Source organism: Rana temporaria, chromosome 9 (assembly GCF_905171775.1).
Source record: "Rana temporaria chromosome 9, aRanTem1.1, whole genome shotgun sequence".
NCBI lineage: Eukaryota > Metazoa > Chordata > Amphibia > Anura > Ranidae > Rana > Rana temporaria.
Window position 1 is genome coordinate 163,775,461 of NC_053497.1, and position 17,070 is coordinate 163,792,530.

At 44.1% G+C, this 17,070-nt stretch overlaps 1 long non-coding RNA gene across 1 annotated transcript; it reads left to right on the top strand.

Moving 5' to 3' along the window:
- The first annotated feature begins 1,743 nt into the window (after window positions 1-1,743).
- Window positions 1,744-16,397, top strand: LOC120914490. The gene is made up of 4 exons (XR_005743692.1): window positions 1,744-1,863; window positions 4,456-4,457; window positions 8,353-8,358; window positions 16,387-16,397. It is a non-coding gene; the product is annotated as an uncharacterized LOC120914490 (long non-coding RNA).
- The last annotated feature ends 673 nt before the right edge of the window (window positions 16,398-17,070 follow it).

Sequence of the window (17,070 nt, forward strand, 5' to 3'; positions counted from 1 at the left end):
TGCAGTGTAGTTGCTAGTTCCTGTTTGCAGAGTGCTTCATTCATCTTCCGTGTACCGTTTTGGCTTGTTCCCGACTTCCTTGTCTGCCTGTGCCCCTGACTATTTGCATGTCCCACGGTTATCCTTGTCTGCCTGTTGCCCTGACTTCGGCCTGCCCATCACCACTGTTTGTCCTGCTGACTGCTTTCCCTTTCTCCCTGCGGAGTGTGACTTGAGGAATCTCGGGGATGCGACCTGGACCCAGTTGCGGCCAAGACCATCCTTACCATCAAAGGCTCTGGTGAATACAAAACTGGGTCTTAGACTCCGTGCCCTGGGTGATCTTAAGTTCACGCTTCGTCTCTGCTAGCAGTAGTCGGCCATAGGGTTCACCACCCTGTGGTGCATCCCTGACCCCAACGGGGTGCACTCGTCACCTGGCTACCGGTGACCTGACAAATGCAGACCCTGGGCCAGATTCACATAGAGATACAACGGCGTATCTCCTGATACACCGTCGTATCTCTGATTTACTTTGGTCGTATCTATGCGACTGATTCATAGAATCAGTTACGCATAGATATGCCTAGGATCCAACAGGTGTAACTGTGCTGTCTTCTGGGAAACACTGTTTCCAGGAGAGAGCGGGGACCGGTGGACCTCCGCTTTAAGTCTAGCTAAAATCTATTGTATGTCTCAGAGCAAGTTGAGAGCAAAATTGCATGGGGGGGCCCCCAAGAAATGTTTTGCTCAGGGTCCGATCAACATTAAATACGCCACTGTGACCTTTATGACTACAATGTGCCCATCTTCTGATGACTCCTTCCAGCAGGATAATTCTCCATGTCACAAAGCTCAAATCATCTCACCACTGGTTTCTTGAACATGACAATGTGGTCACTGTACTCCAATGGCCTCCATAGTCATCAGATTTCAATCCAATAGAGCACCTTTGAGATGTGGTGGAATGGGAGATTTGTATCACGGATGTGCAGCCGACAAATCTGCAGCAACTGCGTGATGTTATCATGTCACTATAGAACAAAATCTCTGAGGAATGTTTCCAACACCTTGTTGAATCTATGCCACGAAGAATGAAGGCAGTTCTGAAGGCAAAATGGGGTCCAGCCCGGTACTAGCCAGGTGTACCTAATAAAGTGACCAGTGAGTAGATGTGACTAATACCGAATAAAACAGCATGTACTTTATGTGTTGGTAAACTTACGACTAAAAAGGGGGCATGTTAATACATATTGGGGGGGGGGGGGGGGTATTTATATTGGCGCACACAGAATCTGTTGCAGCTATGCATAGTAATCAATCAGCTTCAAGGTTTTATCGTCAAAGCTTAATTGAACAAGCTGAAGTTAGAATCTGATTGGTTAGTTGGTTGGTACAGTTGCACTAGATTCTGTGTGCTCCAGTTTTAGTAAATCCACTTTATTGGGTAGAGATGTGCAATAATAAATGCTAGGGATGCACCGATATATCGGTGGCCGATACATATCGGCCGAAAACAGCTGTTTTGCCGACATGCCGAAACAGCTTAAAAATTGCCGATATGGGCATCGGGTGCCCGTAAAAAAGATGGCCTATCTAACTATCTCTCAAACACAGAAACACCCCCTCAGCATCAGCAGTACCCTACACCCACACACGCCCCCATCTGTAGTCTTTGGTTCCGGGCGTCACTAGTTCCCAGACGGAAGCGTATTCGGGTTGCACATTGGTTGTCTTCCTGTACAGCAGCTGTAGGGAGCCGTGTTGTGGCGCGGACCGGCAGAGAGAAGCTCGGGGTGATGTCACCAGTCCGGGGGTTCCGCTCAGACGTGTTGCTGCCGGTTGAGGTTTGATGGCGGGGAATTTCTGGCAGAGCTCTCACTAGTGAGTAGTGACCGGGGAGGGGGGCTGTGCTCAGTATTATTATGTGTGTGTTCTTCTCAGGCCCCATATCACCACCTCCTGCACTGGGTACCACACACACTCTTCCACATCATCTCTACCTCATCATTACAGTCCCAAAGGCTTTTCTTAGGCCTCTTTTACATAGGTGGTCAGGGGTTGACTGAGTCGCCGTTTTGTGACCACTTACCGTCAGAGTACTGTTCGTACGCTTTGAATCACAGCAAATTTAAAGTGACGCATCACGGTGACAGGCTGTCAAAGATGACAATTCAAGTCAATGGGACTGCGGCACTATTAGGCGTTTGGCTCGTGGTGGCGGCTTATTAGTCCCATTGAAAACTGTCCTTCAACAAAAAAATAAGCTGGGGTAGCATGTGCAAAAAGTGATCTGGACCACTTTTCAGTTACAGGTCTGAACTTAGGTGTCCATTTATGAAGGAGAGAAAAGCCAAGGAGGTGGGTAAGGTGATGGTGGCAGAAGGTAATGCAGGCAGGAGGTGGTGGGGGCATGAGGTGATGGTGGAAAAGGTAATGGTGACACAGTGGCAGGAGGTGGGTGAGGTGATGGTGGCAGAAGGTAATGCTGGCAGGAGGTGGTGGGGCAGGAGGTGATGGTGGCAAGAGCCGATTGTGGCAGGAGGTGGGGGTGGTGGCTGCAGGAGGTGGTGGTGAGAGCAGGAGGTGATGGCGGCAAGAGCTGGCAGGAGGTGGTGGTGGTGGGAGCAGGAGGTGATGGCGGCATAAGCTGGCAAGAGGTGATGGTGGCAGGGGGTAGAGGGGGCAGGATGTGATTGTGGCAGGAGGTGGGGGTGGTGTTTTAACAAATTATTATTTAAAAAAAAAAGAAAAGTAATTTTCGGTTTCGGTTTCGGCCTGACATTTTTTTTTATTTCGGTTTCGTTTCGGTTCTGAAATTTCCATTTCGGTGCACCTCTAAGGCCCCATACACACGAGAGGATTTATCCGCGGATACGGTCCAGCGGACCGTATCCGCGGATAAATCCTCTCGAGGATTTCAGCAGATTTCTATGCGATGGCGTGTACACACCATCGCATTGAAATCCGCGCCGAAATCCTCTGGCGATGACGTGTCGCGCCGTCGCCGCGATTATGACGCGGCGACGGGCGCGACGCTGTCATATATGGAATTCCACGCATGCGTCAAATCATTACGACGCGTGCGGGGAATCCCTTTGGACGGATGGATCCGGTGAGTCTGTACAGACGAGCGGATCCATCCGTGGGATCCGATTCCAGCAGATAGATATTCTGTGCATGTCGACAAATATTTATCTGCTGGAATTCGGAAATATCCGCGGATAAATATCCGCCGGAGTGTACACACCATAGAATCTATCCGCTGAAACCCATTCGATGGGATTTATCTGCGGATAGATTCTATCGTGTGTATGGGGCCTAATAAATGCTATAGCAAATGTGTAAAACCCTGCAGATTTGTGTAAAAGTGCAAAATCCGGTGCAGCTCTGCATAGAAACCAATCAGCTTTTAGGTTATTTTTTATTTATTTATTTTTTTCTGTCATAGCTTAACCTCCCTGGCGGTATGATTATGTCAGATTTTGATGCTGAAAGCGGTACCATTATTTTGCATGGAAATTTGGCGTTGTATATTGTAGGCCTGTAATTCTTAGAAATAACTCACTTAAATCTGTCCAAACAAGAGTCTAGTAGACATCCCGGGTATGATAATGTTTGAAACACAAAATCATAAATTATAATATAATAAATAACTATAATCAATTATAACAAATAATAATGTAATTTTAAATAAAAATCATTCAATAATGTAATCAAATCAAAAACACTGAAATTTGCTCAGTTGCAGAATTGTCGCTGTCATTACTTTCAGTGTTTGATGAAGATTTTCCCCACAAATCGATATCGCTCAATTCTGCAAGTGATTCTAATTTACTATCGTTTTTCTAGCTGCTCTAAAAGTACTTTTGACGTAAATGGACACTTTTTGGTTGCTATGGACAATCTACAGTTTCCAGGCAGAAAAAAACAGTATTATTTATAATATAAAACTGGATGCAGGGCACTGGAAAAACCACTAGGGACAAAGGTGATGTGTAATTATTTGATACAAGATTAAGATTACAGTATACGATATGTATACTGTGTTTTTCACTTTTTGAATTTGGCGCAGACTCCATCCCCGTGCGTCGCAACGCTTACAGGGAACAGAGCTCGGCACTGTGAATCGAGACACGGCTCGGACACACAGCGGGAAAAAATCTCAGGATCCTGGTGACAAGGTAAGTAAAAGCTGTACATGGATCCTGCGATGCGATCCTGAGTGTGGCTCGGGGTTACTGATTTGGTACTGAAAATTCACCCCGAGCCCCACTCAGGAATACCGTTAAGGAGGTTAATTGAACAAGCTGAAGTTAGAAGCTAATTGGCTACCATGCAAAGAAAACTAGGATTGTGACTTTAAATGAGGCACATGAAAAACATACGCCTCCATTCCTGTTGGATAAAAGAAGGGGGAGTTTTTGGGACTTTGAATGAGATGTGTTTTTAAGCAAAAAGTAAGTATAAATAAAGTTGTATACTGTACGTAATAACCAGGCTCACACTTACCACCCAAACAGCAAACCAAATTCAACTGTCTAAATTTGCTGTGATTCAAAGTCCCATAAACTTCCCCTTCTTTTATCCAACAGGGATGGAGGCGTATGTTTTTCATATGCCTCATTTAATGTCCCAATCCTAGTTTTCTTTATATGATACAGGGATAGAGATGCGTTTGTGATACCCTAATGCCCCGTACACACCATCACTTTATGTGATGAAAAAAAACGACATTTTCTGTGAAGTAAAAAACGACATTTTTGAAACTTCAATTTTCAAAGACGAAGTTGCCTGCACACCATCGTTTTTCTCACAATGTTCTAGCAAAGCGAGGTTACGTTCTCACCACTTTTTCCATTGAAGCTCGCTTCTGGGCATGCGCGGGTGTAAAAACGTCTTTTTAAACGATGTTTTTTGCTACACACGGTCAATTTCTGTGAAGTAAAAAACGACGTTTTGAAAAACGACACATAAAATTGAAGCATGCTTCAATTTTTTTTGGACGTTTTTTACAAGACATAAAATTACGTTTTCCCCCACACACGGTCAATTAAAGTGACGTTTTTAAAAACGTTGTTTTTTTTCATCACATAAAGTGATGGTGTGTACGGGGCATTATACATTTATGCGTTTTTTTTCCAGTGCTCTTTACTACTTTATCAATCATAGGTAGGGGCAGTGACACACCCCCAGTCACCTGCCCTCTATCTACTCATCAGTATTTATATACCTCTATTGAGGAGACTTTAAAAGTTTAGTTAGGACTGCAGAATGCAGAGAGCCTTGGCTAGGCCTGCAGCTTAACCATGTATTTGCAAATGCGTGCAACCAATCCTCTGTTTTTAATGCACACAGTTAGACAGTTGAATTTGGTTTGCTGTTTGGGTGGTAAGTGTGAGCCTGGTTATTACGTATACAACTTTATTTATACTAACTTTTTGCTTAAAAGCGCATCTCATTCAAAGTCCCAAAAACTCTCCCTTCTTTCATTGGCTACCATGCACATCTATACCAGATTTTACACTCTCTTTTTTTAGCAATTCTCCCTCAATGTGTTGCTAGTGAAATATAATTTTAGTAAAGTATCAAAATCACTATTAATAGCAACATAATGATTGTAATAATAATCAAGATAAAGTAGAAAAAGAATACCTGAAAGTGTGTTAAAGTTTATTTTACATAAATACATACATACTAAAATAGTTACATCTTTTATGAGGTTGAAAAAAGGTCCATCTACTTCAACCTTTGTGTATGTGTCAGTTTGTGTTTTACCCATATTGACATTTAGGTAAATCTCTCAATCCAACACCTATCAAATTATGAATTAAGAATTCCTATAGCCAGAGGCGTAGCTTGAAGTTTGTGGGCCCCGATGCAAAAGTTGTCCTGGGTCCCCCCCACTACCCGCCCCTTCCACTGTGTGCCAAGATACTCCCATTACACGCCAAGATACTCCCATTACACGGTAAGATATTCCTATTATGTACCAAGATACTCCGAGTGGCTAAAGTGTTATGTTAGGCCCCATACACATGGGAGGATTTATCCGCGGATACGGTCCAGCGGACCGTTTCCACGGATAAATCCTCTCGAGGATTTCCGCGGATTTCTATGCGATGGAGTGTACTCACCATCGCATTGAAATCCGCGCCAAAATCCTCTGGCGATGACGTGTCTCGCCGTCGCCACGATTATGACGCGGCGACGTGCGCGACGCTGTCATATAAGGAATTCCACGCATGCGTCGAATCATTACGACGCATGCGGGGGATCCCTTCGGACGGATGGATCCGGTGAGTCTATACAGACCAGCGGATCCATCCGTTGGGATGGATTCCAGCAGATAGATTTGTTTGGCATGTCAGCAAATATTCGATCTGCTGGAATCCATCCCAGGGGATAAATATCCGCGGAAACAGATCCGCTGGAGTGTACACACCATAGGATCTATCCGCTGAAACCCATTTGCTGGGATTTTTCAGCGGATGGATTATATTGTGTTTGGGGCCTTAGAGATTTTTGTACATATTGAGAGGGTAATTCAAAATATTTTGTGGAAACCATCCTAGTAATCACATGCCCTTGCCCCCTCCCCCATCCTAGTAATGACATGACCTTGTCCCTTGTCCTTCCTTCCTATTCTATTAATTGCATGACCTCACCCCCATCCTAGTAATGACATGACCTCGCCCCCCCATCCTAGTAATTACATGACCTCACCCCCATCCTAGTAATTACATGACCTTGTCCCTTGTCCTTCCTTCCTATACTATTAATTGCATGACCTCACCCCCATCCTAGTAATATCATGACCTCACCCCCATCCTAGTAATGACATGACCTCGCCCCCCCCATTCTAGTAATGACATGACCTCACCCCCATCCTAGTAATGACATGACCTCACCCCCATCCTAGTAATGAAATGGCCTCGTCCCCCCATCCTAGTAATGACGTGACCTTGTCCCTTTCTTCCCCTCTATCCTATTAATGGCATCACCTCGCCTCCTCCCCATCCTAGTAATGAGATGGCCTTGTCCCCTCCCCCCATCCTAGTAATAAAATGACCTTGCCCCCTCCCTCCCATCCTAGTAATGACATGTCCCCAGCCAATGAGAGCAGAGAAATGGTGTGGACTGGGGAGAAGGCAAACAACTGGAAGATGATTACTGGATTATAGAACTTGGCTGGGGAACACCAGGCGGATCGGAGCTCTGCTCCAGCTCTGGGATTGTGGAGGAAATCAAAACCAGGTCCGAAGCTCCGTGACCGCGGCCCTAAGACCCGAACGCTGCCGGAGTCCCAGGATCGGTCCCTGGAGCTGAAGAACAGGGAGAGCTGTGTGTAAACACAGCTTCCCCGTTCTTCACTGTGGCGCTGTCATTGATCGTCTGTTCCCTGATATAGGGAAAGGCGATCAATAACGTCAAACATCCAGCCTCGCCCCCCTACAGTTAGAAACACATATGAGGTCACACTTAACCCCTTCAGCGCCCCCCTAGTGGTTAACTTCCAAACTGCAATTGTCATTTTCACAGTAAACAATGCATTTTTAAAGCATTTTTTGCTGTGAAAATGACAATGGTCCCAAAAATGTGTCAAAATTGGCCGATGTGTCCGCCTTAATGTCACAGTCACGGAAAAAAATGCTGATCGCCGCCATTAGAAGTAAAAAAAAAATGCAATAAAACTATCCCCTATTTTGTAAACGCTATAAATTTTCCGCAAACCAACCGATAAACGCTTATTGCGTTTTTTTTTTAACCAAAAATAGGTAGAAGAATACGTATCGGCCTAAACTGAGGGAAAAAAAGTTTTTTTATATATTTTTGGGCGATATTTATTATAGCAAAAAGTAAAAAATATTGAATTTTTTTCAAAATTGTCTCTTTATTTTTTTTAGCGCAAAAAATAAAAACCGTAGAGGTGATCAAATACCACCAAAATAATTCTCTATTTGTGGAAAAAAAAGGACACCAATTTTGCATGGGAGCCACGTCGCACGACCGCGCAATTGTCAGTTAAAGCGACGCAGTGCCGAATTGCAAAAACTGTCCGGGTCCTTTACCTGCATTTTGGTCTGGGTCTTAAGGGATATTTTCAGGGATATTTTCAGGGATAAACAACTAAAAGAATAAATAATATTTCACACGTCACTACAGGTGATATCGGGCTTTCCACTCCAGGATAACTTCTCTGATGCTGTCTCGGCTTGTCTCCATCAAAGCAATCAATTCTACCAGCAACAGGAACACAGCACTCTGAGATGCAAGATAATATTATTCCTCTATCAAAATAGCAAGCAGGAACAAGTTCTACAGAAATAAAAAGCTTTATTGGCCATCTTGCATGTATACTCAGCATACCAGTACAATGTTTTTTCTGCACGTTTATCATTTTATGAGTTTTTTCTTTTTATAACTTCTTTATTCATACCATGATGTACTTTTGAGTATTGCTCAGTATACTTTTCCATTAAATACATAGTGAGGCTTACCATATCTCTCATACACAGTGGGTAAAAAAAGTATTAAACACATCATCATTTTTCTAGGAAAATATATCTCTAAAGGTGTCATTGACATGAAATTTTCACCAAATGTCGGTACCAAACCCATGCAATCCATACATACAAGGAAACCAAAACAAATAAGTTAAAAAATTATGTTATGTGTAATAAAATGTATTGACTCCGGGAAAATGTTACATAGTTAGTCAGGTTGAAAAAAGACACAAGTCCATCTAGTTCAACCATAAAGAATAAAAAATAAATAAATAACAAATTAAAAAAATATCGTACAATCCCATATACCCAATTCTATACCCACAGTTGATCCAGAGGAAGACAGAAAACCCCAGCATGGCATGCTCCAATTTGCTACAGCAGGGGAAAAAAGTCCTTCCTGATCCCCTGAGAGGCAATCAGATTTTCCCCTGATCAACTTTACCTACAAATCTTAGTACTCAGTTATATTATGTACATTTAGGAAAGTATCCAGGCCTTTCTCAAAGCAATCTACTGAGCTGGCCAGAACCACCTCTGCAGGGAGTCTTTTCCACATGTTCACAGCTTTTACTGTGAAGAAACCTTTCCGTATTTGGAGATGAAATCTCTTTTCCTCTAGACGTAAAGAATGTCCCCTTGTCCTCAGTATTGACCGTAAAGTGAATAACTCAACACCAAGTTCACTATATGGACCCCTTATATATTTGTACATGTTGATCATATTCCCCCTTATTCTCCTCTTCTCAAGAGTGAATAAATTCAGTTCCTCTAATCTTTCCTCTATTAAACGCATGAAGAAAGAGAGGTACAAAAAGGCATGGAAAACTAAGACACCAGCTGAAATCTATCAGTAATTAGAAAACAATCCTGCCCCTTGTCAGTGCAAATTAATATGAGCTGGTTTAGTCTCAACTGATGGTTAAGTTGAGACTAAACCAGCTGATATTGCTGGGAACGGTGTCTTATTACCAAGGTGTCACACAAGAAACATCTCATGATGGGTACAAGCAACAAGCTCTCTCAAGACCTTTGCAACCTTATTGTTGTAAAACATACTGATAGCATTGGTTACAGATGGATTTCTAAACTACTGAATGTTCCAGTGAGCACTGTTTGGGCCAATAACTTGCAAGTGGAAAGAACATTAAAAAAAAAAAAAAAAAATTCTCAGTTTAGGCCGATACGTATTCTTCTACATATTTTTGGTAAAAAAATTTGCAATAAGCGTATAGTAATTGGTTTGCGCAAACGTTATAGCGCCTACAAAATAGGGGATAGAATTATGCCCTTTATTATTATTTTTTACTAGAAATGGCGGCGATTTGCGATTCTTGTCAGGACTGCGATATTACGGCGGACACATCGGACACTTTTGACAAATTTTTGGGACCATTCACATTTATACAGCGAACAGTGCTATAAATTTGCACTGATTACTGTATAAATGTGACTGTCAGGGAAGGGGTTAATATTAGGGGGCGATCAAGGGGTTAATGTGCGCCCTTCTAGGTGATTCTTACTGTGGGGGAAGGGGACTGACTGGGGGAGGTGACCGATAGTTGTCCCTATATACAAGGGACACACCATCGGTCTCCTCTCCCTGACAGGACATGGATCTCTGTGTTTACACACAGAGATCCACGTCCCTGTCTCTGTGACTGCCGTTCACGGGTGCCTGGCGGACATCGCGGACGCCATGCATGCGCATCAGCACCTGAGTGATGCGGTGCGTGCGTGCCCCCCAGCGGCGGGAGGCATTTTAGAGCCACCTTGTGGCCGTAAAAACTCGATGGGCAGTTAGGAAGTGGTTAAAGTTTGCTGCACAACATTTAGACAAGCCTGTGAAATACTGGGAGAATATAGTCTGGTCAGATGAGACCAAAACTGAACTCTTTGGATGCCATAATACACACCATGTTTGGGGGTCAAAAGAAGTTTGCAGTTGGGAACATCATGGTGTTGGGCTGTTTTTCAGCATACAGAACTGGCAAACTTGGTATCATTGAAGGAAGGATGATGGAAAAATTTACCAAGACATTGTTGATAAAAATAGGCTGCCATCTACCAGGATGATGGAGATGAAAGGAGGGAATACAATGATCCCAAAAAAACAAAGCCAAGGAAACTTTGAAATGGTTTCAAAGAAAGAAAATAAAGCTGCTAGAATGTTGCAGCCAATCACCTAACTTGAATCCAATAGAAAATCTATGAAGATCAGAGTTCAAAGAAGAGTCCCACGGAACCTTCAAGATTTGAAGACTGTTTGTGTGGGAGAATGGGCCAAATCACACCTGAGCAATACATGCGACTTGTTTCTCCATACAGGAGGCGTCTTGAAGCTGTCATCACCAACAAAGGATTTTATACCAAGTATTAAATACATTTCAGTTAGCCTGTTCAATACTTTTTCTCTGTGTCGTTCCATTATAACCTGCCTAGGTGTGAATTTTACATACCAAAAGCTGTAACCCCGAGCCAGACTCAGGATCGCATTGCAGGATACAGGGGAAGTTACTTACCTCTTTCCTGGATCCTGTGATGTCTCCCCGCTGTGTTTGCCAGCTGTCATCTCGCTCGATTCACACACTGGTGACTGTCGAGTGCAGCCGAGCTCCATTCCCGAGCGGCGCAACAGACGGGGACGGAGTTCGGCACCAAATTCAAAAAGTAAAAACACAGTACACATACAGTATACTGTAATCTTACAGATTACAGTACTGTATCAAATAATTACACACCCCCTTTGTCCCTAGTGGCCTGTCCAGTGTTCTGCATGCATTTTTATATTATAAATACTGGGGTAGATTTAGGTATCTCCGCCTAAAGTTACAGCGGCGCAGCGTAGTGTAAGTACGCCTCCGCAACTTACAGGAGCAAGTGCTGTATTCAGAAAGCACTCCGTAATTTGCAGCGGCGTAGCGTAAAAAGTGCCGGCGTGAGCACGTGTAATTCAAATGATCCGGTAGGGGGCGTGGATCATTTAAATTAGGCGCGTTCCCGCGCCGAACGTACTGCGCATGCGCCGTCCCTAAAATTTCCCGATGTGCATTGCGGTAAATGACATCGCAAGGACGTCATTGGTTTCGACGTGAACGTAAACGGCGTCCAGCGCCATTCACGGACGACTTACGCAAACAACGTCCATACTTAACATTGGCTGCGCCTCCTAATATCAGGAGCAACGTTACGACGAAAACGACTTACGCAAACGACGTAAAAAACTACCGCCGGGCGCACGTACGTTTGTGAATCGGCGTAAGTATGTAATTTGCATGCTCTACGCTGACAACTACGGAAGCGCCATCTAGCGGCCAGCGTGAGAATGCACCCTAAGATGCGACGGCGTAAGAGACTTATGCCAGTCGTATCTTAGGCTAATGTCGGCGTATCTAGCTTTCTGAATACAGAAAATAGATACGCCGGCGTAGCTTTGAATTTACGCAGCGTATCTATGGATACGCCGGCGTAAATCGTTCCTGAATCTACCCCTCTGTTCTTTCTGCCTGGAAACTAGAGATTGTCCATAGCAACCAAAAAGTGTCCCTTTATGTCAAAAGTGTTTTTAGAGCAGCTAGAAAACAGCGATAATAAATTAGAATCACTTGCAGAATTGAGCGATAGTGATTTGTGGGGAAATTCGTCATCAAACACTGAAAGTAATAGCGAATTTCTGTGTTTTTGATTTAATTACATAATTGATTAGTTTTTATTATTATTATATTATTATTTGTTATAATTATTTATAGTTATTTATTATGTAGCGCCCCTTTACTTTCAGAAAGGACGCTATGTTACATTTAGTGGGGGAATGAGAGAGTTATGTTGCTCTCATTCTTGATTTTGGTAAATTTGTCTGTCGCCAAATCCTGGATTGTCCTGTGGGTCAGTCTGTGCGTCCAGAGATACGGTTTCATCTCTGGACGGCAGATGGCGCCAGAGGGATCCAGGCGGAGCCACTTCTTCCCAGCAGCCAATGAGAGGAGTTGGACCTCGCTGTGCATGCTGGGGAGGGGTATTTCTGTGGCAGAGGCCGTTGTTCTGGGTTCTTTGCGGGTTCCTGGTTCTGGGTGCGGCACCCACCTTTAGGGTGTGCACACATCACAGGCCCCACCACTATGGCGTACCTGGCCTGGCCTCGCGTGCTACTCGGAGTTCCTGACTCTGGGCCCTCCTGGCCTGGAGCAACTGATGCCACTAAGGGGCTTCAGTGACTTACTGGGTCCCCACTTCTACTGAGGAGATCCCAGGTTGTATGCCGTTCAGTGGGGGGTCGGCTTGAGGAGAACCCGGAGGCAGGTGATCAGGTGACCGGACATTGACAGGTACACTTATTCTGTCAACCGGTGACCATAACGTGATTTATTGGGAGGATTCACTCTGTCGTTCAACTTAACCTTGCACTAGGCCTGTGGCAGTGGTCTCAACATCCAATCAGAGCCAAGTCTGTGGCAGAGACTTGTTCCTCCCAGCAACCTAAAGTGACACTCCGGCTGCCAGGCCTGTGGCAGAGGTCTGTCCGGGGGCACTTCACCCACTCTGGCTAGAGTGGGGACGTACTAACACAATTACAGAAAGCAGGACTGCTTTCCTTATCCAAAGCCTGATACTGCAAAGTTATTCTGATTTCATCAACCTATCCTGTCTACCTCAAGTTGATGTGTTGGTCGTGTTAGACCAGGAAAATAAAGCATTCAGAAAACCCTTATCTACAGATTGGACATTCGATTACTGCTCTACTCACTACCTTCACCCCTAGACACTACATAGAGGTAACTTAATACGTCGATCCCAAATCAATCAGCGGCTCCTTCGAGGGTAGCGCTACAATTATATTATAATTTATGATTTTGTGTTTCAAACTTTATCATACCCGGGATGTTTACTAGACTCTTGTTTGGACAGATTTAAGTGAGTTACTCCTAAGAATTACAGGCCTACAATATAAAAGCCAAGTTTCCATGCAAAACAATTGTACCGCTTTCAGCACCAAAAATCAGAAAGAATCATACCGAAAGGGAGGTTAATACACAAAAGGACATTTCTGAACTTAATTGTTTTGGTTTCATTGTACCCGCTGAATTTAATAGTCCCTTATGGTTGGGTTGACTCCTGAGTGTAGCGTGATCACACATATTCCTGCTAGCATTTTTTGCCCATTTTGGAGTACTTATGATTGTCACACATAGGGCAGCCCATTCGCTTGAATGGAGTGCCATATGTGCAATACCCCAAAGAAGCTCCAAAACTTTTTTTTGGAGAAGAGCATGGCACATTTTTTCACTGCGCGTTTGCAGGGAGTTTGCCTGTGACAAAACGTGTGGCAAGAACACTGCTACTTGCACTTGGGGTGCCATTAAGAATTACAGGCACTGGAACTGCAATGCACTTTTGATGCGCATTTCCAAAATGCATGGCAAAACACACATTTTCTGTGTGCTTGGTTGCATGTTCCGGAAACGCAAAGTATTATTAGAGCTTACTAGTCCTCCATAAGAAGGTGATGTACAACAGGTTGTTAATCAATTCACCCTATCTACACAGAACCATGAGGTATGCAATACCCCTCATATAGCCAGCAACGTTGAAGAATATCCTCCCTTAGAGCCCTTTTACACTAAAAACGCCTATAGCGGAACATTAAAATAGCGGTAAAACGCTGCAATTTTTTACCGCGTTTTTACCACATTCGCTGTAAAATAACCACGACGCTGCTGGCGTTTTGACAGCGTTTTACAAGCGTTATTGAAGCATGGGCGTCTAAGGACAACCCCACCTCTCTACATCACTTCCCGTTTACTTCCTGGTATCTCATGGAGGTGAGAAGAAGGTACAGAAAGAAGATGGAGTTTATGGAGCTTTTTTTGTTGTTTGTGCTAGTCTATTGGGAGAATATCCACCAACAGAGGCAGAAACATCGCTATTGGGTTCATCCCATCCTCCAAGCACACACCTCAAGTGGACAATTTGCGTTGCTATATGAGGACTTGAGAGTGCACCCAGACAAGTTCAGAAATTACACTCGGATGAGCATTGCAACGTAACTATCTATATCTAAATCCCGCTCCCAATAGCCTCGAAACCCTAACCCTAATCCCGCTCCCAATAGTCCAAAATCCCTAAGGCCTCGTACACACGAGGGGATCTCCGCTGGAAACTGTCCGCCGGACCGTTTCCAGTGGAGATTCCTCCTCCGGATTTGGATCCGATGGCTTGTACTCACCATCGGATCAAAATCCACACGGAATTCATCCGTGGTGACGTGTCGCGCCGTCGCCGCGATGATGACGCGGCGACGTGCGCAACGCTGGAATGTAAGTACTTCCACGCATGCGTCGAATCATTACGACGCATGCGAGGGAGGGGAGCGGACGGATTGATCCGGTGAGTCTGTACAGACCACCGGATCAATCCGCTGGACCCGATTCAAGCGGATTAAATTTCTTAGCACGCTAAGAAATTTATATACGCTTGAAATCGATCGGCCCTAGAACGGATCAATCCCAGCGGATAGATCCGGTCGTGTGTACAGGGCCTAACCCTAACCCTAATCCCACTCACAATAGTCCCAAATCCCTAACCCTAATCTCGCTCCCAAATGTCCCAATTCACTAAAGCTAACCTTAATCCCGCTTCCAAGAGTCCCAAATCCCTAACCCTAACCCTAATCCCGCTCCCAATAGTCCCAAATTCCTAACCCTAACCTCGCCCCTAATAGTCTCAAATCCCTAACCCTAATCCCGCTCCAATAGTCCCAAATCCCTAACCCTAATCTCGCTCCCAATTGTCCCAATTCACTAAACCTAACCCTAATCCCGCTCCCAATAGTCCCAAATCCCTAACCCTAATCCCACTCCCAATAGTCCCAAATCCCTAACCCTAACCTCGCTCCTAATAGTCTCAAATCCCTAACCCTAATCTCGCTCCCAATAGTCCCAAATCCCTAAGCCTAACCCTAATCCCGCTCCCAATGGTTCCAAATCCCTAACCCTAACCCTAATCCCACTCCCAATAGTCCCAAATCCCTAACCCTAACCCTAATCTCACTCCCAATTGTCCCAATTCACTAAACCTAGCCCTAATCCCACTCCCAATAGTCCCGAATACCTAACCCTAATCTCACTCCCAATTGTCCCAATTCACTAAACCTAACCCTAATCCCGCTCCCAATAGTCCCAAATCCCTAACTCTAACCCTAATCCCACTCCCAATAGTCCCAAATCCCTAACCCTAATCTTGCTCCCAATTGTCCCAATTTACTAAACCTAACCCTAATCCCGCTCCCAATAGTGCCAAATCCCTAACCCTAATCTTGCTCCCAATTGTCCCAATTCATTAAACCTAACCCTAATCCCACTCCCAATAGTCCCAAATCCCTAACCCTAACCCTAATCCCGCTCCCAATAGTCCCAAATCCCTAACCCTAATCCTGCTGCCAATAGTCCCAATTCCCTAACCTTAACCTTAATCTCGCTCCCAATTGTCTGAAATCCTTAACCCTAACCTCGCTCCCAATAGTTCCAAATCCCTAACCCTAATCCCGCTCCCAATAGTCCCAAATTATAAACCTACAGTAGTATAAACATTCATTATTAGATCTATTTTAACATACTTTAAAATATATTAATATTTCTGTCTTTTTTGGAGTATATAGTATTTTAAGTGTACTACATACTGTATATTGTGTGATTATTTTTGTCATGTAAATCATAAAAAATTTAAATTTGTTTTCTTTTATTTATATAATTAATACATTTCAAACATCAATACTGAATGTGATTACGGTTCTGGATTTGGGACTATTGGGAGCGAGGTTAGGGTTAGGGATTTGGGACTATTGGGAATGAGATTAGGGTTGGGGTTAGGGATTTGGGACTATTGGGAGCAGGGTTAGGGTTAGGGATTTTGGACTATTGGGAGTGAGATTAGAGTTAGGGATTTGGGACTAGTGGGAGTGATATTAGGGTTAGGGATTTGGGACTAGTGGGAGTGAGATTGGGGTTAGGTATTTGAGATTAGTGAAAGTGGGATTAGGGTTAGGGATTTGGGAGTGGGATTAGTGTTAGGGTTTAGGGATTTTGGACTATTGAGAGCACGATTAGGGTTAGGGATTTTGGACTATTGGGAGTGAGATTATGGTTAGGGTTATGGATTTGGGACTAGTGGAAGTGGGATTAGGGTTAGGGATTTGGGACTAGTGGAAGTGGGATTAGGGTTAGGGTTAGGGATTTGGAACTATTGGGAGCAGAATTAGGGTTAGTGAATTGGGACTATTGGGAGTGGGGTTAGAGTTAGGGATTTGGGACTATTGGGAGTGGGATTAGGGTTAGGGATTTGGGACTATTGGGAGCAGGATTAGGGTTAGGGTTATGGATTTTGGACTATTGGGAGTGAGATTAGGGTTAGGGATTTGGGACTAGTGGACGTGGGATTAGGGTTAGGGATTTGGGACTATTGGGAGCAGGATTAGGGTTAGGGATTTTGGACTATTGGGAGTGAGATTAGGGTTAGGGATTTGGGACTAGTGGGATTAGGGTTAGGGATTTGGGACAAGTGGAAGTGGGGTTAGGGATTTGGGACTAGT